This window comes from Cervus canadensis, chromosome 4 (genome assembly GCF_019320065.1).
Source record: "Cervus canadensis isolate Bull #8, Minnesota chromosome 4, ASM1932006v1, whole genome shotgun sequence".
Lineage (NCBI taxonomy): Eukaryota > Metazoa > Chordata > Mammalia > Artiodactyla > Cervidae > Cervus > Cervus canadensis.
Genome location: NC_057389.1, coordinates 80,474,364 through 80,499,468, shown reverse-complemented (window position 1 = coordinate 80,499,468; position 25,105 = coordinate 80,474,364). Strand labels below are relative to the sequence as shown.

General features: G+C 42.1%; 1 protein-coding gene across 1 annotated transcript in view; it reads left to right on the top strand.

Annotated features, from left to right (window-relative positions):
* Positions 1-1,264: 1,264 nt before the first annotated feature.
* The window catches only part of MARCHF3 (membrane associated ring-CH-type finger 3), a 145,441-nt gene continuing 121,600 nt past the window's right edge, over positions 1,265-25,105 (top strand). Inside the window, exon 1 of the mRNA XM_043465944.1 lies at positions 1,265-1,386. The gene's annotated coding sequence lies outside the window, so the exon portion shown is untranslated. The remainder of the gene's footprint in view (positions 1,387-25,105) is intronic.

Sequence of the window (25,105 nt, the reverse complement as noted above, 5' to 3'; positions counted from 1 at the left end):
ACTCTTGACACCCCCAGCTCTGTATGTAGGTGTGCCGCAGTCAAGGCAAGGACTTAAAACCCGGCTGAGGAGCTGATCGGCCGAGAAAATGAGCGACAGTGATGTGGCTGTCCAGGGAGGGCAGAGCCCACAAAGCCTTCCTTCGAGGCCACTCAGCCACGGATTGACCCAGCGAGCTCAGAATGCCCCCGAGTCCAGGCACTACAACGGTGTCTAACTAGGACCTGGGACTTCCGAAGGAGAGGGGGCAAGAGCGCGCAGTCTGAGACAGGCGGGGCCTGTTCTGCGCCGTTCCTGCTCGCCAAGATGGGACGGTCCTGGTCCATCCAGCAGACCCCAGGGACAGCGGCAGGGGGAGCCACCTCTGCGGAGGTCATTCCGCCAGACAGCCCCACTATCGAGCGCCCCAAGCCTTCCTTTCGCCCCGGGGCCCTGTGCAGGTGCCAGGGCGCCTGCTGCCGGTAGTGTGGAGGGTCGGGGTGAAGAGGGACGGTGTCGTGAACTCTCCGCGGGGTTGGCGGAGTTGGAGATTTATTTCGGAGATAACATCAGACCTTAGTCAGAACCTTTTCAGAAAACCCGGAGCTCGCAGTTCCCGTCCCGGATGTCCACCGGCGGCTCCGTGATCTAGCCCGGCCTTCATCATCTTTGGGTTTGTTTCCTCCAGCTGACCCCCTTCGGGAACGCCAAGTTCCGCACCTCCTGCGGGCGCCAGGGGTGGACGGTGTCGACCCAGTCTCGGCCCACGGGACGCTCGGGCTTCCTGCTCCACAGCGCGCCGACTCAAGGTGGTTCCAGGCGGCCCCAGGCCCACAGGAGCCCTCCGGGGCCACCACTTCCCTTGCGACGCGTCGGGGTCCAGCCGCAGCCGCCCCCACAGCGCCAGCCCGCAGTCTAGGCTCCACACCTTTGCCAATTTCCCCGCCGCGGGCGCGTAGCCCAGCCAGCCCTCAGCTGCGGGCGATTGGACGGCGGCGGCGGGGCGGAGCCAGGCGCTCAGCAACGCCCGCGGCCGCCCCGGGCCCTGACGCAGTTGCGATTGGCTGCAGGCACCGCCAGTCACGGTTGGCAGGGCGCCCCGCCCTGCGGGGCTGGCCCCGGGTTGGCTCCGCCCCGCCCACCTCCTGGCCCCGCCTCCCTCCGGAGCCGGGTTGCCTCTACACTGCTGTCCGCCTCATTCCCAGAGCAGGTCCGTGAATTGTCGGCGCGCTCCGGGCAGCTGCTGAGCCGGGGCTACCATCGGGCTTGTCGTGCTCCCTCCAAGGTGCCTGCCGGAGCTAATGTGCCCCGGTCGGCCAGGGCGAGAGCTGTCGCCGGTTCGGGGCAACTTGGGATTCAGGACTCGCAGCAGGGGCGTCGGTTTGCGATCGGGACTCGGCTACGAGGGTGAGTGGCCGCGCGCTAGGAGAGCGGCTCCCCTTGCGTCGTTCGGCGACTGGGGGACGGCGGGGTACTGGACGCGTCCTGGCGCGCGTCGATCTGTCGGTGCGAGCGTATCGGCTTGTTGGGAGGTTAGGGCTTGGCGGTATTCTCTCCTTGCCAGCACCCCCCACTCCCGAACTTCTTGTTTCAAAGCGTCCTAGGACGCGGCTCTGCGTCAGCGAAAACTTGGTGTGTTGTAATTGCCATCATTAGATGGGGTCCGAGGACGCGTCCCCTGGCCCTCTACAGCGGTGACACGCGCGCTAGGGGCTGTCTTCGTGTCAAGTGGCATGCGGACAGTAGTTCCTAGATGCTTGAAGATGGGTTCCTGAAAAATTAACACGCGCCGGAGTCGGCGGGAAGAAGTAGCCCTGTGCCTGATGCCAGCGATCATCCGGCTCGCGGTGGGTCTTTAGGGCTCAGAGAACTTAAGTACCAGCCAGGTTCCGTAGCAGCGGCTTTAGTGCTTTGCCGTTATTGAAAGGAATTGACAGCGCGGATATAAAACTTTGTAATTACTTCCCATTAGCACTTGAATCCACATCCCTCATGAGGTGCTCGGACCTCTACATCCTTATGCAAGGTGTGCCCGAAGGACTTCGTTAGGACCGGGGGTAGCTGCTGTCTGTCCCAATGCTGGGAGGCCCCGGGGAATCCAAAAGACTGTGAAAACGACCACCAGGCTGGTCGGTTGGTGTTTGAGCTCCTGTATGTTTAAGTGATGAAGTTGTGACAGGAACTGACAACAGAGGATTCAAGGTTAAACCTGACACTTAATGTCTGTGACTCAGTCTGGGATAGATTTTTTTTTCCTTCTGGTTGATAAGGGGTAAAAGCAGCTGTTTTTGTTTTGTTTTTGAGGGTGGTTACATATATGTGATTTATATTATGTGTGGACTAAATAGAATTAATTATCTTCTTGTAATTCTTATTTAACATGAATGAGAGAGAGCTTATTGAGAGTACTAGGTAGAGACTTAGGGACAGGATTGGAGGATATTTTGATCCTTGAGAATATATAAAAACATTGAGATATATAGCTATCCATGCATATGTAGATGTGCCATATATGTGTGTATTTATATGTGTGTGTGTATAACTGATAAGCAAATGAAAGAGATATGGAAGGGGAAACTGCCTTGAACGTTTTCTGATCTGTGGGGTGTATGTTGAGTGTGTGTGTGTAAGCATGTCTGGATCTGCCTAGTCTGTCTGGGTCAGTGTATGTCCATGAACTTTATGAGCATTCAATTCAATACCACTCCAAGCAGATTCCCAGTTCCTGTTTTATAGCCCAGCAGCCGCCAGCCGGCCCATCTGTTAAAACATAGTATGTATACTTCCCTGGGAGCTCTAGGGTGGAACATGGGTAGGGGGCAACCCTTAGTAGAAACAACAGGCTACAAACAAAGCCTCCTCTCAGGCCCATTTTCATTCACAGTTCAGCCTGAACATGTGATTTTTGGTGAGGGGGAGAAGGAGTGCTTGATTCTTCAGAAATGGCAAACTGTATTTTGTGAAATAATTATAGGCATGGTTTGGAAAGGAGGAGTATATAAAGAAGAAAAAAAAATCCCTCTAGAAAAGAAATGTGGAGCTTGTCACATAACCATGCAACACTGGTTTACTGCTTTGCAGTAGCATGTATATCAGAAACTGTTTCCTTTTGCTCCTAAGAGAATGAATTAAAACTGAATTGTTTTGCACTCCCCCCCAAAAAATCTTAATAGAAGTAAACAGAACATTACTATAGAGGCTATTTAATCTACTAGCTCTGACTGCCTTAGTAATTCTAATGAAACATATTTTTAAGAATGTATCACTCGGATATAAATTCATATTCAGCCTAATCACTAGGTGCAGTGGTTCACAATTTATACTTTAAAATAATAATAATAAAAAAAGCCTTATCACTAAACTTTTGATGACTAAATAGCTATAGGAGGAGTGGAACAGCTTATTAAGTTCCTGCAGCCAAGTGACTGATACTTAAAAAAACTATAAATTCCTTTAATGGCATAATTACTTTTGGTGACAAAATAAAGGCAGTGTTTTTGAGAAGCAGGGTTGATATTTTACCCAATAATTTTTTGCTCGTAATCACATTTTAATAATGGTGCTTATTATACATGGGTAGAAAATACTGGCTTGGTTCTTAAGAACTTATCATAAACATTGTTTTCATTTTTATGGTACTTAAACATTAGGGGGAAAATATCCTAACCCCTAATCCATACACTTCTGATGGACTGTGTATACACAATAATTCTCCTGTCTTGATATGGGTCACCTGAGTCAATTGGGCTTCTCCTTAAAAATTCAGTTCATGGGCTGGACTTCAGTCTCCAGGGTTAGATTCAGGAATCTGGGGTGGGGCTTAGGAATCTACATCTTTAACAAGCACCCACAAGTTACTCTGATGTCAGGGATCCTCTCACAATATTTTGAGAAACACTGCAACGGCATTTATAATATAAAAGAACAATTACAGTCTGTGAGTTGATTCAATAAATAATTGTTCCAAAATTTCCAGGTGGCATTTACTAGCCGTGTGAAATTTATAGGTAAATTTATAGGTAAACTCTTGTGTCCTCAACAAGGGTACCTTTTGTTCTATGTTCAGAAGTGTCTGGGGACTCCTTAGTTCCGGTTAGCCCCAATTCTAAGGAAGTCTGTCTTGGGAAGCAAGATAGTTTGAGACCTCACCCCAGCTGGATCCCTTCCCTCCTCCAGGTCCACTGGATTCCTAGGGTGCTCTGGGGTAACCTTACGAGTCCTAACTCACATTGTTGGGCATTTCTCCCTGGAGGGTACAAGACTTCCAGTTCTTAAGAGCCACCTTTGACTCGCTCCAAGCTTGGAGCTGGAACCTCAGTGGGGCTACAGCAGACTTGTCTGAGGTCAGAGATCTCCTTAGGAAACTGTAGCTGGTCTGCCTGTTGGTCAGGAGAGTGTCCCAGGCCACAAGCCAGAGGCTCAGGGAGTCTCGGTTTCAGAAAGTCATCTTCAGCATTTTGAGGTATCCAATTAACCATGTACACAGACTTTCTCAGATCACAGGGAGAAGGATTGAGAACTGACTGCCACCTCTCCTTTCAAATCAGTGTGTGGACCTCCCTTGTGGCCCAGTGGTAAAGGATATGTCCTGCAACGCAAGTGTGTGTGCGTGCTAAGTCTGACTCTTTGTGACCCTATGGACTGTAGCCTGCCAGCCCCCTTTGTCCATGGAATTCTCCAGGCAAGAATACTGGAGTGGGTTGCCATTTCCTTCTCCAGGGGATCTTCCCAACCCAGGGATCGAACCTGCATCTCTTAAGTATTCTGCACGGACAGGTGGGTTCTTTGCCACTAGCGCCACCTGGGAAGCCCACGGGGCAAAGGATGCAAGTTCAGTCCCTGGTTGGGGAACTCAGATTCCAAATGCCATGGAGCACGAAGCCTGTGGGCCACAACTACTGAAGTCCGTGCACTCTGTACACTGCAGTGAAAGACACCGCATGATTCAACAGAGATCCTGCATGTTGCAGCTAAGGCCCGACAAAGCCATATAAATAAATAAGTTAACTTTTTAAAAAGCAGTTGTTAAAAAAAATCAGTGTGATTTTGATGTATTAATCAGTGTCAATTAGCTTTTTTATATGTAGTTTGATACCTTCAGATTCTGTTCTTCCCTTTCAAACTGGCATAGTTCTCAGTGTTTAACACTCCTAGGTAAAGTTTAAAAGAGAAAAGATCTGTTGGAAGTTGCTGCCCTTCCCTCTTCCTGCCCTCCAAGTACCTAAATAACCAGGTGACTTCTCTGAGGTCAGATGTGCCCAGAATATTTATTTCACTGCTGACAAAAGGACCTGTATAGGCTAGAACACTGAACTTGGATTCTTCCAGGCCACCGGATCGTTACTGGTACTTTTATGGAGCAATTTATGTTCTGAGGAACACTTGGCAGGCATGTTTATAGGTTGCTTACCTTAACAATCCTTTGTGTGCAAGGATTTTTTTCCCCACTTTGTTACAGATGAGCAAACAGCAGCCACAAAAGAATAATAATATAGTCATCCATCAGTATCCTCATGGGATTGGTTTCAGGACTCCCACCCCTGCAGATACCAAATCTGAGGATGCTCAAACCCCTTATATAAAGTAGCATAGTTCAGTCGGCATTCCATATCCACGGGTTCCTCATTCGAGGGTTCCTCATCCCCAGATACCAAGAGCCAACCTTATTTAGATTTTTTTCTTTCACATCCAAAGATGACACCAATAACTGAGAAGTTGGTCTTGTATTGGAATTGTTTTTATGTAACTTTGTGATGAGATGATAGTCATGCTTAGTCATTCATATCATCTAAGTTTTTTTTTTCACCTCTTCAAATTTTTTATATTGCATGTTACCTTGGAACAATTTTCTTTCTAAAGCTAACCAGCCACACACCATACATTAATATGATAATAATTCAATGATCCTGACCTTAACCATCTAGGTTTGACCCAGAATGGCAAATAATTTGCAAAAGGTCACAGAACCCAAATGCAGCAAAGCCTGTATGTAGAATTTGGGAGACTTAATATTTTAGAACTGTATGTTGCCTATTGAGTCATGTTGTATGGCTAATAATGTTAAGCTGGCAAAAAGAACTTGTCCAGCTTCTGTGTGATTGGATGGACCTAGAAAATGTCCAAAGCCTAAGGTATAATCACAGCCCCTGGTTCTACAATGGTATTGATTTATGCCTAGTTAAAAAACTACAGTAGAATGCTACTTTTCTTGAAACTGGCCATAGGTCATTGCAAGGTTCTAAGCAACAGTTCTCACAATTTTTTTTTGGCGGGGGGAGGGGGGGGGTTGCCCATGACACGCTTTTAGCAAAATTTTTTGGCAAAAAAAATTTGACAAATTCAACTTTTTGACTTTTCTTTCCATATCCTTATTCCCATGGTGAAATCTACATATAAAAAATTTACTTTTCAAATCAATCTGCCTTTTTAACATCTCCTAATACTTAAACCTTTGCCATTTTGACTTTTTCTCTTCCGTAATGCCCCTTTAAGTTCCTACCTTCACTTTGGTTTTTGGATTCAGTAATATCTTCTAATAATAGAATGGTCATTGAACTATGGAAGTTCTACTCTAGCTTTAACTTTGTGGATTAACTATAACAATATTAAGAAAAAAGAAAAACTAAAAAGGATAATATGAAAGTCATGTTTTACAAGTATCTTATTAAATATTCCCAGCATAGAGTTTCCATGGGAAATTTAAGATCCAGACAAATAAAGTGACAGATTCACTCATCTGTGTCCTTACATATACTCTTGTGATACAAGCTGAGAAATATAACTGAATACAGCATCCTGGGTTAGAGAAGAAAAACAAATGTTAAGCTCTGAGAAAAGAATTGGCAGAGAAGTGAAGGGTCACAGTTGGGATGGGATGAAAAGAAGGGTGGGAAAGAAATACCTCCAGTAAAATGCCAGATAGGATGGTAAGAAATTTATAGAGGTGCTGATGGTTTGGGGTTTCTTGGGGGCATTGATTCTGTTTTATATTGTCTTCACAACCCACTAGCCCTGCTTGCTTTAAATAATTTATTACAGCACAAGCCTTCCCATGGTTAGTTTCTTTTCTTTTTTATAATGTTTTCCTTCTCATCTCTGAGTCTAATCAGAGGCATTTATGGTAGTATGGCTGTTCTAAAATACTTTGGAAAATCCATGATCAATATCCCTACATTATAAACCCAAGGCTGTTCTGTTCTATTTTGCAGTGTTTTCTTCCCTGCTGTATTAACTCAGGATCTATGTTTTAAACAGTATTTTATTAATCTTTGCACAATGAGACTTCTGGGCTTGTTCTTCTTGGCTGGAACTATCTTTTGAGTAATCTATCGTCCAACCACCATTGAGCTAATGATGTATTTATTGCTCACTATTGCAGCACTGGCAGGAAACCCAGTATGATTCTAAAAATTTGATTAAAAAGAAATCAAGTTTTTGCAAGGCGTAGCCACCCAATTATGTTAGCAGCTGCCAAGTATATTTTATGCTAAAATATACACACATATTTCAAGTGAACAAAATGTGATCTTTTCAAAAGCTTTTAAAACTTTTTGCTATGAAATAAGTATAATGAGAAGACGTCTTGTAATTAGAAAAATTACAAGTGCACTCCTCACCTCAGCCAAAGATAAGGTGTAGTAATTTTCAGATTATACCCATAGACACTAAACCGGATAGGTTTATCTTTTTGATTCACAGTATTAAAAACAATGGCGATAAGAACTATCTCCTAGTCCTTGAACAATCTTCCAGGCAGTCCTCACAAACCAAAATGAACAGAAACAAATTAGCAAGTAGTAATTGAATGTCTATCACAGGTAGCGCCTGGTCTCAGCTTAGCCAACTCAAAATGCAGTTCAAGCATAAGCACCTTTGGGAACCTTTTCCATACGCCTCTTTGGCCTGGTTGTATACGACCAGCAGAGCCCTTACCTGCTGTAATCCCTCCCTCCAGACTGGGAGCCCATTAAGGGCAAGGACCACACCTGACATCTTCTAGCTTCTCAAGAGATGGTATTCAAAAAATAGTTGCTAGGTGCACTAGAGACTATAAAGAATTATAGGTGAACACCTGCAAGACCTTAAAAGGACTTGCACAGGCTATTTACCCAAAGTCTGCATGATAGTAATAACTAAATTGTAGTCCCAAACTTTCTGCTGTAGCCCAGTCTTAGAAATTCATAAAACTGTCATCCATGCCTGCCCATTGCATCCTCAGGGTCTCTCTGCTCCATCCCTGCCTTGCCTTCTTCTCTTACCACCTCCCTGTTGTGTCTTTAAGAATGTCTCCAACTACCCACTGCCCCAACCAGGCCATCTCCCCTGGTTCCTTTGATGTTCCCATACCTGTTGGCATATCTTGACAAAGCAGCTGACTCATGGGTCCCACTTTGAGACTAGGGACAGCCTCACGCTTGCATCGTTTGAAGTCTCAGATGGCTTGGTCTCTTTTGCCATCCAGTGTAGGTGACTACCTAGGTTTGGTCATAGGAGATTTAGGGGTCTTGCAGGAACTAGAGGTGCTGTGCCTAGAGGCTGCTAGTATAAGTAGTATGCTAGTATGCTAAGCCCAGCATAATGGGGGAACTTGGCCTTTGAGTTAAGCTTTTTTTTTTTTTTTTTAATTCCAGCAGATTTTTATTTCAGAAATTAACTTGCATATTTTTCATTGATAAAGCACCCTTTGTTCAGGAAGCATCGTCCTTACGGAGTCAGGTTTATGACACAGTCTGAGGACTTAGATAAATGCCAGCTCTCACCTCAGAGCTGGGTTATTGAGGCGGTATACATACTGTGTGTCCAGGCAGTTTATGGATCAGCTGAGTTAAGCATAACTGCCTGAGGTCAGGGCCATTAGGATAGCCCTTTTATGTTAGATCTTAACGGGCTTTAAATGACTGCAAGAGATCAAGGACCCCTATTTTCCATCTCATCTGGGAGATTAAGCCTCTCTTAATATAGGTGCTTTCTTCTCATACCTGCCAAGAAAATATCACTAGAAAATTGAGTGATTACATCTAAAAGTTATTTCAATGTTCAAGGCAAGAGAGAAGATGACCACCCTAGATTAAGTCATGGACTCAACCACTGGTTTCTTTTGGATCTTGTGTCAGGAGCACCCGTCCCTGCATACCCTGGGGCTGCGGGCTTCCCCCGGGAGTGGGGCCTGGGAGGACTTGAGGAAGGCTTGGGTGGAGGGGTGGGGGCTGAGGCAAACCTGAGTGCAACACGCAGGTCATCCCCTTCCCCACAGTCAGTGGAGGTTCTCCCTGTGTGCAGGGCTTTGGCATTTTCTCAGATCTGCTTCTGAGCATCCCTAAGAGCCAGTCTTCTTTCTCTTACACTTTGTGAGTGTGTTACCCAACAGAGGTTCTCACATTCCGCAAGTTTTTATCCTTAACCTTCTAAGTTTTCCTAATTTCCACTTCTCTCTCTCCTGTAGCCCCACCCTGCGATAATGTTTTTCTTTCTTTAATATTTTCTTTCTCTTCTGTTCAGGTAAGAACTCTACGTTATGAAAGTTCTTCTAATCAGTGTTACTATTCATCTTTTCCCTGCAGGAGTAACTGCATTTTTGACCATTTTCAAAGGAATTTCCTAGAGCATTCCGGTGTGTGTGTGTGTGTTTCTAGTGCTAAGAAAAAGATCACAATAGCACAGCTCCTCCTCGCTGGGATATTATAGCCTTCCACAGTGCAAAGGTAATTAACCTTACAAAACCTCACTTTTCAGCAGCTTAACCCATGCTTGCCAGTGACGCCCTCCCTCACCTGCCTGATCACTCTTACCACCTCCTGCTCACTTTTTCTATCATTAAGAAACAAGATCACATCTCTATTAACACTAGACATATTCATTACAACCAAAGAGATGAAGCTTTCCACAGAAGCCAAACCTGACATACTCAGAATAGGGAAAAGAGGGGTAGGGTCACCATGATTTCTTTAAAAGAAAGGATATGTGAACTGATGCATCTTTTATTAAGTCCTTAATTTGTTGTTGTGACAAACCTCGGCCTGTTTCTCTTTTGAGGCTGGGTAACTGCCTTATGGAGAAGGAAATGGCAACCCACTCCAGTGTTCTTGCCTGGAGAATCCCAGGGATAGGGGAGCCTGGTGAGCTGCCGTCTATGGGGTCGCACAGAGTCAGACACGACTGAAGTGACTTAGTAGCAGCAGCAGCAGCTGCCTTATAGCTAATGTCAATAACTGTCACTTTTTTCTTTCCCTTCAAAATTGTTGCCTGCAAGTTTCAGTTTTGTCGCCTTCATTTATTTAATTTTTATTTTTGGTGTTTCAGATTGTTTATCGTGACCTACTTAACACGTGTTGTTTCTAACTCCTCAAGATATCTTTCCCCCACTTTCCTGCCCCTGACAATGTCTCACAGCTAAACCTAGTCCTTATGTTGAATGAATTCCCATTTTCGCTGCAGATTAGTAATGAAGACATTAAGTGGGATTCTGATAGCAACCCTTTCGAGAGCTAAGGCACCATTTACTATTCTGTTTTAATTACAATCTTTTAGCAAATTTTCACCAGTTATAATGTTCACCCCATTTTCTAAGTAATGTTTCTCAAATACTATGCAACATTATGAAATCTGTGTGCATTACCCTTTCTGTTCTCCATTATGAGCTAAATTTATAATTCTATAATTTTCTCATAGGAAAAATGCTTATTAGACTGGAATGGTTACTTTGGTTTCAAGCCATACTGCTTTTTTGCTTATTGTGAATCATTGTAGACATTTATGTAATCTTTGTTTTACTTCATTCCCAACCCCCACCAGCACCTCCATAAGCCGTAATCCCACTGTATCCCTTCCCTACATAGTTAGTTATCATCTGGGCCTTTTTTCCAAGATGAATATTTTATTTTATGGGCCTTTAATATTTTCAATTTTAAAATAATCCTGCACAGCTAAAACAAAAACAGGCAGGATCCTATCATGACCATAGCATTTCCTCCTTCCTTTTCAGGACAACCCCCCTGCCTACAAATTGCCATAATGCACCTCCTCTAAGTGACTAAGTCATGTCCAACTCTTTGTGACCCCATGAACTGCAGCACACCAGACTTTCCTGTCCTCCACCGTCTCCTGGAGTTTGCTCAGATTCATGTCCATTGAGTTGGTGATGCTATCCAACCAACTCATCCTCTGCCACCCGCTTCTTCTTTTGCCTTCAATCTTTCCCAGCATCAGGGTCTTTTCTAGCGAGTCAGCTCTCTGTATCAGGTGGCCAAAGTATTGGAGCTTCACCTCCAGCATCAGTCCTCCCAACGAATATTCAGGGTTGATTTCCTTAAGGATTGACTAGTTTGATCTCCTTGTGGTCTGAGGGGTACTCAAGAGTCCTCTCTAGCACCACAATTTGAATTGGGATCTGTGTTCATCCTGCATGTTCTCTGCTCATATTCTTGTATTACAAAAGGGTCCACAATCTGCAGCCTTATGGTGGGGGTGGGGAAGCCAGTGAGAGCTGTGCTTTATTTGGGTCTTGGGGAAAAAACAGTTGTCCTAGGCAAGTGGGAGATGAAAGTCAAAGTTTTTGAAAGATTGGGAAAGCCAGAGGCAGGCCATTTGGTACCAGCTACACATGCCCAAGTACTGTCTTCCTGTGGTGCTTTCTAGGGTGTTTTCCCCTTGGGCTTTTCTAGGTGACTATCCCAGTGTTGCATCAAAATTAAAATGCTGTATCAGCTCATATCCACGACGGCTGGAGTTCACTGGGCTGGAGTCAGAAGTCCTAGTTCCATTTGCAGACCTTCCCAGAGCCAAAGGAAGGAGTGATGTTTCCAAATGGAAATGTCCATGTGGAGATAACGTGCTTGGAGACCTTCCACACAAAACAGAATTCCCTGACCCAAACAGACCTACGTGGTAAGGCAGTGTATTATATCATGTGAGAAGCAGGTCAGGCGGCAGGACTGGTTGACTCAGTGACACAAAGACAGTGATACAAGCTTTATTCATCTCTTTCACCTTTCTGCCACTGTTGGCCTCCAGGACCGTAAATTTTACCTAAGACTGGTCCTTTTCTTCTGTAGGATGGTAACAGTAGTCCTGACATGTCATTGCAGGCAGTACAATATCTACGGCATGGAAAACTGATCCCCCCTTCCAGGTTCTTTTGGAGAGCATGGAAACATGACCCAGAAGAATCCAAGAAGACCTGTCTTTTCTTCTCATTGATTACAATAGGATTCTATGCCCCATCTCTACATCAGTCACTTGCAAGAGGACAACATCAGGATTCTGTTAGTAAGAAAGAAGTATGTGTGTGGAAATGAGGGGGCAGTAGAGGCTATCAGGCCATTATCACCCACTCCAGTACTCTTGCCTGGAAAATCTCATGGAGGGAGGAGCCTGGTAGGCTACAGTCCGTGGGGTCGCTAAGAGTCGGAGACGACTAAGCGACTTCACTTTCACTTTCACGGCACTCAGTGGCTTGAAAAATAGCTGTGAAATTCGCCCTTATGACTGTTGTGTAGGTGACAGATACCACTGAACTGCTACACAGTTCTGGATACAAAATGACAAGGCTATAGGTTGACAAGGAGAGAAAAGCCACAATGCAGACTAATTAAGGACAGAACTGAGCCAAGATCAATAATTATTCTGATTAGAACCACAATAAGCCCTAATGAATTTGAATGTACTAATTTATGTCTATTTGTCCTCAATAAGAATATGATCTTTACAGAATAAAAAAGATTTTTTTTGCTTATTTCTCAATAATTCTGTATTTCTGATATATCATTTTACAGTATAGCCTTATTTGAATGGAAAAAAATTTTAACAACTTTATTTACATGTCAGAACATTAACAATAATGATGACTGGTCATTATGTGTTGAATGCCTTTTATAAATTAGAAATTTATTAATAGCATCTAAGACACGCCAGCAAGTTGCTTATCCCACATAGTGGGCAAGCTTGGATCAAGACTCAGGTTCATCTGCTCATGCTCCTTCAGCTCTGTGGCTTTCCTTTGCCTTGGAGGACAGTCTCAAGACTCTTGTAGCCTGCGGGGTCCCACCCATCTCTGTGGCATCACCACTGACCCTCTTGCCCTCACTCAGTTTTCCAACCACACCAGCTTCCTTGCTGTCTAATAAACCAGTCTCACTCCCACCTCGGACCCTTTGGATCTGCTGTTCCCTCTGCTTGGGTCACATGTCCTTCTTTCACACAGCTAACTCTTTTCCATTCAGGGCTTCTCATCGCAGGCACCTCCCAGGACTCTTCCATCTCATCTGTTTAGGCGCCCACTCAATTCCTTGTTTCTGTCCCATTTTTGTTTCCAATATGGTTCTTGAACAACATTAGGTAATTAACCAACTTGTCTGCTTGTTTTTGTCTGTTTCCCCCATTAATTAAGTTCCGTGACGGCAGAGGTGGTATATGTAAAAAGAATGATCAGGGGAGTAAGTTAATGAAGGAATTAATGTTTAGAAGTCTTAACCTCTAAGAATCCATGGTCAGTCTTTTATCTTCTACGCTAAGAATAAGGTAGGATAGTAATCATCAGTGAGCTAGGTATGTACACCTTAGGTTTTTTTCCTGCAAAATTTGAGAACTAAAAGAGTCTACTTTTTTCCCCTTCTGTCTTTGAGGGAAAATAAAATATAGATATCATAGTTTTTTGGAGAAAAGATAGATTTACTATTACAATAGTATTACATAAAAGTTCAAGAGCTTAATCTAAGACAGAAATCTGAGTAATACTCTTAACTCTAGTTTTTGTATTGATTTTAGTTTTATGGACTCCAACTCCTTTCATTTTAGGGCATGAAAACGCAAAGTGTTAGCCTCTTGATCATGTCCAGTTCTTTGTGACCCCCTGGACTGAAGTCCACCAGGCTCCTCTGTGCATGGGATTTCCCAGGCAAGAGTACTGGAATGAGTATGGTAGGAAATGGAAGGAAGGAAGTACTGGAAGGAAATGGCTATTTCCTTCTCCAAAGGATCTTCCTGATCCAGGGCTCAAACCCTGGTCTCTTGCATTGCAGGTAAACTGTTTACCATCTGAGCTACCAGGGAAGCTCTAGGGCATAAACCCTTAAAAATGAAAGTATACATATAAGGCTGAGTTGTAAACAGGGAGAATAATAATTGCATGATAATTTGGAGTGGCAAATTCACATAAAATTGTTTTCTCTGCTTACACATAATTTTTCATTTGAACTCATGTAACTACTAAAATGATTTATTCTTAGAACTGTGTTATTAATTATCCTGAGGTAATTATGAAGGTGCAAATTGAAAAACAGCTTTACCTCACATATTAACTTGGATGGGATTGACAGAAATGAAACAGAGTGCCTTCCTCCGAATCCCCTTTTCTTTGGCTTTTCAGCATTTACAGTTGAGAGTAACTTTTAATCTAGTTCTTTCAGTTTGTTTTGTTCTGTACCAGAGACAAGTCAAAAGGCAGGTGGAGCGAGGAGAAAAATGTTTTGATGCTGCTCACATTGCACTTCCTTGGCGTGTATCCTGGCAGGGACCCCTTTCTTCCTCACTTTGTAACCTGCGTAGATTTGGGGGTGAGATTGGGTAAGAAACCATCAGGATCCAGGTGACAATGGGATCAGTAATTAAGGAGCTGGGTCAGTGTATCATCATTACTAAAGTTAGACAGGTGCATGGTCTATAGACACCCTTGAGAGCCTGCCTTCGATCGGGTAGTTTTCATATACAGTAGATTGGCCCTTTCATGGCTCAACAAAGGCTTCTTTCTTTCTTTCTAAGCTGTGTGGGTGGGAAACAGCATGTGGTTATAGAAAATGTATAGCGAAAGCAGTAGCAATGAGAAAGAATCCATAATGGGTACACACACATTGCTGGAATATTTCCCAAGGATGTGTTGGGGGGGGAGGGCGGGGAGGGCAGGCAGTGAGGTTTCTTTGGCAGAGGCGAAGTAGAACATGGGCTTTTCCACGTGTGAACACTGGGCTTTGAAATGTCCTTTATGATTCACAGAAGCAGCTGCTTTTGAATTGATATAGCTATAGAGTTTGGGAAATTCACTTTAAAAAGGTGTACTGCAGACTCCTGACATGTGTTTTGGAGACTTGGTTGAGTGTTGGGAACTTGCTTATTCACAAGTGACATGGCACAAGTATTCCTCATTAGAGTGTTGGGTCCTCTGTTCATTTCTTTAGGGTGTGTGGATCAAAGCTGACAAGACAAGACGTAAAATTTTGAACAGTCATTTGCTATGTTACATACACACTTACATAAATTTGCAATGATGGCTTTTTTCTTAATTTATAAAACTATGCATGGCAGTTTTACTTTGCCTAGCAAATCAACTTTCCTGAGTTACTGTCAGACATTTTCTGTTGTATTATAAGGCTTTCTTGCTCAGTATTTGTAATCTTAATTTGCATTTTTTTGTGTGACTTTTAGTTTTACCTAGCAAATTCTGTGGCTCTTTTTGTATACTTCTGTTGCATTTCTAGTGTTTCATCATCATTATTAAGTTATTTCCACTCTTCTAAGAATTTCAAACCTAAATAATACCAGCAGTATTGTTTCTTGTTACTTCCAACAAGAGCCATTTGTGTCCAGTTCTTCAAACAAGATAAGTAACTAGGACATAGGATTCTTTTACTTTCTGCTCATTAGTTTTCAATTTATTAGATACTGACATAATGTGGTATTTTCACATTTAAGAATAAGGCAAAAACTTTATTTTTAATGTGTTATAACTGTTGTTATTTTCCTAAATGACAAAGCAAAAAAAGATTACCACCAAATAAGATTAGTGTGGATATCTTGAACTAGAAATCATTTGAAATGTTTCACAGCTATACTTTGTGCTAAATATAAAAATAATTGTGTTTCCCATGTGTGAGCATTAAAAGACCCAGTTGGAAAGTCACATAGTATAGCAAGTAGGTCACTATTGATGGTAGAACATGAGACAGGAAATGTCACAGCTAAGATTAGAGGCCAAGCAGTGTGTCTCGCCATGCTCACTGCATTGTTCATCCTAAGAAATGGAAAAACTCAACAGGGTATAACTAACTTTAGCCCAATTTAAAAGTATTAACAAGGATAGCCTTTTAATCTGTCATTCCCATTTGTTTCTATATAACTCACTTTCCCAGTTGGGCAAACTAATTGAACTGCTTTGGTTTGCACATGAGCAGACCTCTGAATACCAATTATAATGGTAGCCTTCACATTTTAGAAGTATAAATGGGAAGCAGTAATCAGCTATGTACAGTTATAGAAAAAGATATACCTGGTGTTTGAAATTCCTAACAAGGAGTAAGCAGTTAAAAATGAATTCTCAAAAAAAAAAGAATTCTCTTAAAATCTCATTTATCTTCATCTTTGCATGTAAAGTAGTATATGGATACAGGAGAAAAGTATACTCTTAGGGAATCCAGTTGCTTTTTACTTTTATTTTTGGGGTCATGTGAGGAAGACCTGGGCTTCCCTAGTGGCTCAGATGGTAAAGAATCTGCCTGCAATACAAGAGACCCTGGTTTGATCCCTGGGTTGGGAAGATCCCCTGGAAAAGGGAATGGCAACTCACTCCTGTATTCTTGCCTGGAGAATTCCATGGACAGAGGAGCCTGGCGGACTACAATCCATGGGATCTTAAAGAGTCGGACACGATTGAGTGACTAACGTTTTTATGAGGAAGATTTAATATTTATATGTAGAAATTTTCACCACAGAAAGTACCTAATTTTGCATATATTTGCATATTCTAATTTTAACAAGATTAGGGGGGAAAAAAGCAGTGCTCTCTGGCATCTGCCCCACACCTTGTTGGGAGGGGCCAGACCAAGATGGAGCCTTGGATTATGAGAGAAGCCATCCCCTCATGCTAGACTGAGAACTGAATGCAAGCCCAGAGTGCCGGCACTTATTTGGATGAATTGATGGAGGCATGCCGAGATGACTGAATTTGAATCTGTCTTTAGAGCACTGAGGATTCATTTACTTCCAGCACAGAGTCCTTCACAGAAGTACCCTGGCTCATGGGTTCCATATATTCTGTGTAGACCATTTCACTGCTTGAATCTCAAGGTCTTCCTAGACTCACCTTTTCAAAGGTCATTAATGCAGATTAATACGCTCTGAACTAGGATTATTTCAGGCAGGTTGTAACTTTCAAGAGGTGAGCTGAGTGGTGTGGAGGCTCAATGAAAAAAAGTACCTTAACAGTGTTTTTAGTCTTTATTCCTTCTCAGCTTAAGCACAGAGTCTACATTTTTATTCCTGATCCAGGGGAAGCATGTTGGAGAGGGATTGGAAGCACAGCTCTCACAGATTCCCCTCTGGAATGAAAATTCTGGGAGTGGTTTTCATTTGGCAGGAAGAGGTCTGTTGGCTTCTGATTGAAGCAAACACAAGTGATGTGGCCACGGGGTCTGGTTGCATCACTGTATGTGCCGGGTTCTTGCCCAAAATGATGCAAGCTGATTGTGAGTGGTAAAGTTAGCTCATCTTCTAGGCCTCTGTTGACAGAGATTGGTGGGAACATCCTAGAAAATATTTAGGCGTGCCTGAAATAGATTTTTGCTTTGAAAAATCTCTTTTCTAGCTTCAAAAATGTATGAATAACTAATAAATATTTAAATCCTTACGTGCATTGTAGAACTCCTTACCACCTTATGAAATTGGTTATCTAATTTTAGATAATGCTACATGAGATTCCTCTTTGATATCAGTGTAAATCACCAGAGGGTCAGGTATACCATTCTACTTTGACCTCAGTCAGAACCCTGAGCCTGCCTGTGACAAGAGGTAAATATAGAATAAGTTCCTAGGATCCTTTGTAAACCTTGTATCCATCTTCTAGGAAAGGAACAGAAAAAATGGATCATTTCTATGGACTTGTTCCAATCTAAATAATTTATGATATTATTCATCTTTCAAGCCTGTTTGCTTATTTTTCCTTTCTGTAGTGAGAAATACATAAAATTTTCTTGTTGGCAACTTTTAATTGTAACGGCAATACCCATCAGGCTACTGGTTGTCTATTTGAGTGCTTTATACGGCTGTTTCTTTTATCTGTGTTTGATTTTAGTGTTTATTTATTTATTTGACTGTGCCGGGTCTTAGTTGCGGCATGGGAACTCTTAATTGTCACTTGTGGGATCTAGATCCCCAAGCAGGGAATCAGACCTGGGCCGCTTACATTGGAAGCACAGAGTCTTGGCCACTGGACCACCAGAGAGGTCCCAGTGTTATATGCAAGAGCTCAAATACAATCTGTCTGATCACAAATTTCAAGCAAGGTTATCAGTAGGTTTTGCATTTTAACACAAGAAGGGCATAGATGGGGGGAAAGGTGGGGTGGTTGATAATAGTGGGGTGTGGAGGGCCTAGTTTCGTGGGGAAATACAGAGAGGGAATCCATTATGCAAACATGTAATAGGAACCCAGTCACGATTCACACATTTAATAACCTCTGTCCCCGCATATAGGAAATACAATACCAATGCTTATAAACCTGTGTGCAAGGAAGTAGCACAAATAAAGCCTCATTTATAAGAGCCATCTTGTTACTTTCTAAAAGGCCTACTGAAAAGAGTTTATATAATATTAACTGAGATACAAATAACCCTTTACATTATCTTAGGCTTTCTGATGATAGATAACGTTGGTGGAATCTCTAAAATACAGAAAACAACCTAGATTGGATTATTTTTCTTGTTGTCTTTTTGTCAACAAAACTTTCTTTGCAAAGAAAGAAAGACTGAACATCACCTGTAGTCTTTACACCATCCTGTCCTCAAATACAGACATAGCCAATCAAGGTTACTTTCATAAGTGTGACTTATCCTTAGTTTTGAAGGACTCTCTGGTTGTGAGAGTGGTTAATGTCTGAAAGGAATTAGAGGCTTTGGAATCTCCTCCTTGGGAGTTCTCAGACAACACAAGAGAAGCTAATTTTCAGGGAGGAGAGTTGACTGCACAAAGTTCCAAAGATCATCTTTTGGTCCTGTCTTTATTTGAAAACCTACCTATGTTCTTGTTAAGTTAGTGCCTTAAGAGATTTTACTTAAGGGTAGCCAGATCTTGGCACTGTACAAATAATTTCTTCTAGATGTTTATGTCTGTCCTTCCAGACTCTTGAAACAGGCTCTGGGCTCTGAACTGGGTTGTCTGGCCCTCTGCCCAGTGGATGACTGTTACTGCTGGCTGCAAAGAACACACTGGAGTTCCGGAACTCCTACCCCTCAGCGGGGCAAATGTAGAAAACAAAAATAATCCAGGTGCTAAAAGATTCTAAATTTAGAAGACTTTTCCCTTCCACATAATAGAGTACAGTTTGTTTCTTCTTCCCACACAACCTGGAGCTGTCCAGAACAACCATGAAAACACATGACCCCCCATCCCGTCCCTCCCACTTGCAGCTGTCCGGGCTTGCAAGTGAAATTTGTGTGTGCTGAATTATTTTGCTTGGAGACACATCACAATCACCTGTTTTAATGTTTGTGGAGGCTGAAAACTGCCAGTTCATTTGAGGGGTATGTGAGTGTAGTCTAATCGGGAGACAGAGACTGGCCAACCTTACCTGGTTCTTCTGGATGAATTCAAGAAGGCTCTTTTCCAAGTAACAGAAGACGACTCAGCCAGGTAACCCGTCTTCATTCCTCACTCAGTACACTTGTACATGGTTGGTTTTTCCAGAGCTACCAAGAAACATGAGTTTGGGGGTTATCTGGGAGTTGTTTGAGCAGTCAAACAATGAGAATATCTTTCTAGCAGAACATCCGTTAATTTTTAATTTTTGAGTTGGAAGTGGCACTGGAGATTGTCTAAATCAGGGTTTAGAAAGTGAAATTTCCATGATAAACCAATGGAGCATGGAGAAGAAAATACTAGAACTCCTATTCACCGTTTTATGTTCCAAAAATAAGAAAAATTAAATTTTACTACTATATATGGATTTATATGTTCACCCTTCCCTGTTGTTCAAGTCAGAGACAGTATATTCTGAGGGAGGAGTAAGTTTCCCTCAATATACAAGTGTTGTCTGGCCCCATTTGTCTATAGTATGTTGCATTGTATTGGTATATGTCCAGTTAATTTGCAGAATATTCTTAGTTTCAGTTAAACTACCTTTCAACAATAACAACCTGCTCCCCACCATAGCCAAAAAAAAAAAAGAGGCAGGTAGCTTGAAAAGATCCTGACAGAGACAAAGTGTGAATTAAAGATATCATGAATTTGAAAGCAAGCACAGGGGAACAATATGAAGATGGAGGAGCTGACACTTCATTCCTGGACACGCTCTTTGATAGCTGCATTGTAAGTTAAAAACAGTAATGGTATGATCCGTTCTGATCAGAAACCAGCCCTCAGATTTCAAAACAAATAACTGAAATACGGACTTATAGCTACTATCATTAAGAATGAACACTTTAAAAGGAGGTGTAGACTTTGCCTTGAGAAATTTCCTGATGATAAATGAAGGTACCATGATTAGAAAAACATGGAGGATAACCTTTGCAACTTTTTTAAACCAATGTTTATAAATTCACCTACTAAGCTTTATGAAATTTCATTAAACTAAATGGTGGTTTGAACTTCTCTTGACATCTTTTACTTGTACCCAAAAGTAGAAAAGCAACATATCTTTAGGAAACACTGGTTCTTCCTCCTAATACAAGACCAGATAAGATATGTTGAAAACAATCTAAGATGAGTTTCCTTGTCAGAAAATACTGCTGAAAGTATTAGTGGAAATATTGCTGAAGAAGCAAATACTGTACTAGAACAAGTGAGGGGTAGCAAAAGACTTGTTCTACGTTGGCAAGATGTTAGATCTAACCTGTTGTATTTGTTCATTTTCTCTTTAACTGATGACATATACTAAGTGCTTGGATTTGGTGAGCCACCACTAGGTGAGATTTATTCATAACCTTAATGAAAATGTTTTATGAAAAAAACTGAGTCGCGTTTCCTCTTAGGCAGCAGCTGTTGCTTAGAGAAGGATTGCAGGGTAAGGTTACCAGAGATAAATTCATTCACTGCATCATTCATAAGCAAGCAGCCAAGTGGTTGAAGCCAGAGGAACACAGAATGCTGCAGGATGCTACACTGTAGTTAACTTGATAAAAATAAAAAGCCTTTAATATACAGTCTAGCAGAAGCGGTGCAATATTTTGTACAAGGTTAAGAAGAGACCATGAAAGTTCTCTACCTCACAGAGGTTTGCTGGTTATCTTGTGGGAAAATACGTCGTTGTCAAACTTACAGATAAGTTATATCCATTTTTATTTATAAAAAGGAAATGGCTTTGTATTTTGTAACCACTTCTGTGATAATAGGCAACTTGGATAGTATGCTACCTAGAGGTCATTAAAAAACAGTTAGTTTGTTCTTTCAAAATAAAGGTATCTTACTAAGTAAGAAAATAACTGAATTTGAAAGAAACTCTTATAGAGAGAACATTGTGAAAACAGTGTTTGGAAGTGTTTATGTTGTTACGTGATTTTATTGCTTAAAATTATGACAGCCAAAACCCATCTTTGTAAAATAAATTGAAGTTAAAACTAGTCCTTCAAAGTAACGTATCACAGATAATAAAATCTAGATTTTTAAACACAAAGTATGTTCACTCATACTGCCCTTGACAAAATGATGATTGTTTAGTAAGATGAAAAAAGTTTTTACTATTAGATATAAAGAAAATATTCTTTATTTCATATTTACCTTGTACATCTGTCATTTTGATGTTTTATAATGTACCTAATATAATACATGTATGCCTACCTAATACATGAGTGTGGTGTGCATGTTCAAAGGCTTTTTAGTGTTGGAATTCATGATTCAGTAATTTTGGAAACTATTGCTGGGCTAAAGATTTTTAAACTTTTGGGGGCAATAACAGTCACAGAGTCTTTGAAACAATAAAAGATATGCACCCTCTTTTCAGAAATATTATACACATATTCTGCCAAATAAAATTTTGCCCAGAATTTTAGGGCAGTCACATGCCTACTGATGGTTATTGTCACGGACTCCATTCGATCCCCAGGATGAGGACATGAATGACCTAAGGAGTTATGCGGCTTACCCACAGTCACCCAGTGACATGATCTGATCTTTCAATCACGACTTCCTGAGCATATGTCAGTCTAGGCTTTGGTCTGGTTGCTGAGGATGCAGACATGGGGATGGAACTCTAGTTGGGCTCCCAAGAAATTCCCTAGCTCCCTGGCAACTCCAATGTGCAACAAATAATCATGATACAATTGATGTCTAGGAGAAACTTGTTTATTTGACTGGCCTTAAATAACACTAACTATGTAAGGGCTTTGTGTTGCACTCCATAGGAAATGCAGAAATGGGCAAGATAACCCTTGTAGAAAATCAGGTCCCAGTTACTTGCTCCAGCTTCCAGGGCTTTTTCTAACGCACCTTTTATATTGCTCAACCCAGTGATGCTACTCACTGGGGTTTTGCAGCTTCGTGCGCTAAATGACGATGTACAAGTAGAGAGGTGAGGCATCGGGGTCACGCTCCTCCCTATTTCTAAGCAACCAAAGGCTCTCTTTTTTAGCTTATGTGCACTAAACTGCATGCCTTTGTGCAATAGAGAAATGAACTCTTAAATAAATTGGCAAATGGAAGAAAACAGGGAGTAATAAATGAGGTATAGAATTTTATAAGCTTCATGATCTCCTTCCCCAAAGGCCTGAATCTATGTAATAAGGTAGTAGAACAAATTCCTGTTGAGTCTGAATTTATTCCTATAAAAAAGGGAATGATAGGAATAAAGTGTAAATTTTTTTTTTCTGCCTAGGTCATTAGTTAGTAATATTCTTGAAGGTGATATAGAGTTTTTTCCTACAAATATTGTGCTATGTGTAAGGACTAAAAATAAACAGAGCAGCACAGGGAAATCAGCAAGCATTATTGATCGCTGTCAGAGCCATTTCCACTTTAATGTTTACAAAAGGTACAACCTGGTGTTGCAAACCTATTTATAGGGAGCAGTTCGTTCTTTGGTCTATATGGGTGATAAAAAACAAGGTGAACTGTCAGGTAAATTTTGGTTTATATTAGGAAATAGAACTAGAAGGGATCTCTTGCAGAATTAGTGAAGAGGGCTCCTCCCCTGCATTCCTGTGGAACAAAGGAAAGACCTGTGGAGTCTGGCTTCTGGGGCTCCCAACCTGAGTGCGGCCTCTGGTTGGACTTTGCTCCATGGGCTGCACCCAGCCTCCCTCAGCTGCAACTTGCCACCTCCTGTCCTGGGAGCAGGGGCTAAAAACCAAGAGGGCGCCTCCCAGACCCCTCCTTCCCTTCAGTCCTTCTAGCAAGCTCTATTCCCCATTGGTGTGCATGCTTGTGTGCACATGTGTATGTATGTGTGTGTGTGCATACCTGTGTATGAATGGAATGTTTTGTAGGACCCTCTTTTGACATTTGGTTCTCCATTCATTTTTGGTGGATTTCTGTAATCTTTTTTCCTTCCACTCATTTCTTACCAGAGTCGTTTAGTCCTCACACACTCCTGAACCCCTTATTTTTCTAATTTCCTTCCCACCCTACTCACCAGGCTTCCACCCTTGGGCTTCTTCATTTTTTTAACAAGTGTCAGTTCAATTCAATAAGTGTTAAGTGAGTCCTGGTCACAGCTTCAAGATTTGAGGCTAAACAGACAAGGCAGAATCTTTGTCCTCAAGCTGCTCAGTCTGGGGGACTTGTGGTCTGTGCTCTGCCTTCTTCTGTCTACTCTAGTTATTGATCGCTCCCTCCAGGCAGAGTTTCTTGCCAGCGTACTCCACTGTAGGAATAGCTAAGCATTGGTTCAGTAGAAATGAATTCCATCTAAAACCCCCAGTGACATCTGATTTGTGAAAAGAACTGGCTTGTAGCAGGCTCACCCACCTTGAAATATCATTTAAGAAGGGCTTGGATTCTATGTGTTAAAAATGCCAAAGGGATGCTAATGAGCCTGACCACCTTCTACCCCTCTGCAATGATGTTATTTCACTTGAGGGCATGGCTGTCCAGGCTCTGGGAAATGGCCTGTGGACTGTTTTCACTCTGATGTGCTGGTTTTGGTGCTACTGCAGCACTGGAATGCTAAAATAACTAACCATTTTTAAAACAGTACCAAAAACAGACAAGCAAACCAACTCTGATGCTGGGAAAGATTGAGGGCAGGAGGAGATGACTACAGAGGATGAGATGGTTGGACGGCATCACTGACTCAATGGACATGAGTTTGAGCAAGCTCTGGGAGATTGTGAAGAGCAGGGAAGCCTGGTATGTTGCAGTCCATGGGGTGGCAAAGAGTCAGACATGACAGGGTGACTGAAAGACCAACTCTGACTGTGCGTGGGAACAGTTTACTTCAGTTTGGGGCTGGGAAAATTGCTTTCCATCATCTCTGTGTCCATCTCTTCCCTTTAGATCTTTTCTAAGCTCCTCTGTTCATCTAAATACAATGCCAGTTTATTTTCAGTGAAAGGGGCACCAAGATAGGCAGTTCATCTTCCACAGTCCCAAAACTATGCCAGTTGTATATAGGCCAGACTTCAAACAAGCAATAGGGATGGAACTTGAAAACTAATAAACATCTTAAATATAACCCTCATCTCTATTCCTCAGTCTTTCTGATAATCACTAGACAAACGGTTATCAGGGCTAAGATAATGTGAGCTCTTTACCCTTCAGGGCCTTGCTGTGTGGATGGAATTCTTAACTGGTTTCATCACTCATGACAGGGTTAATATCTTTCTTGTGGCTGGGTATTGTTGGTTTCCCAGATTCATTCTTGAAATCCTTTTGCACCATGTCACTCTTTACTAAGTCTACTCAATTCATCCTTTGTCTTCCTGTGTTTCTCACGCCATGCCCTCTGGAATATGTCACTATGTGTGGTGTCCATTCTCTCATGTCTCTGAGTGGCATGCCTCCAAATGATTACAGCTGTCTTCCTAGAACCTTATATAGAGTAAGTCATTCTTGCCTCTTTCAAAGAGCAGTGATGCTTTGAAGTCACTGGCATTGCCAACTCCAAATTATTCCTCATTTTCCTTCATGTTATATCACTGCCCAGCATTCCAGACTAATAAAAGTTGCTGGGGCCAAATTCACCATGATTTCCTTGCATGTTATAAGCACCCTGATC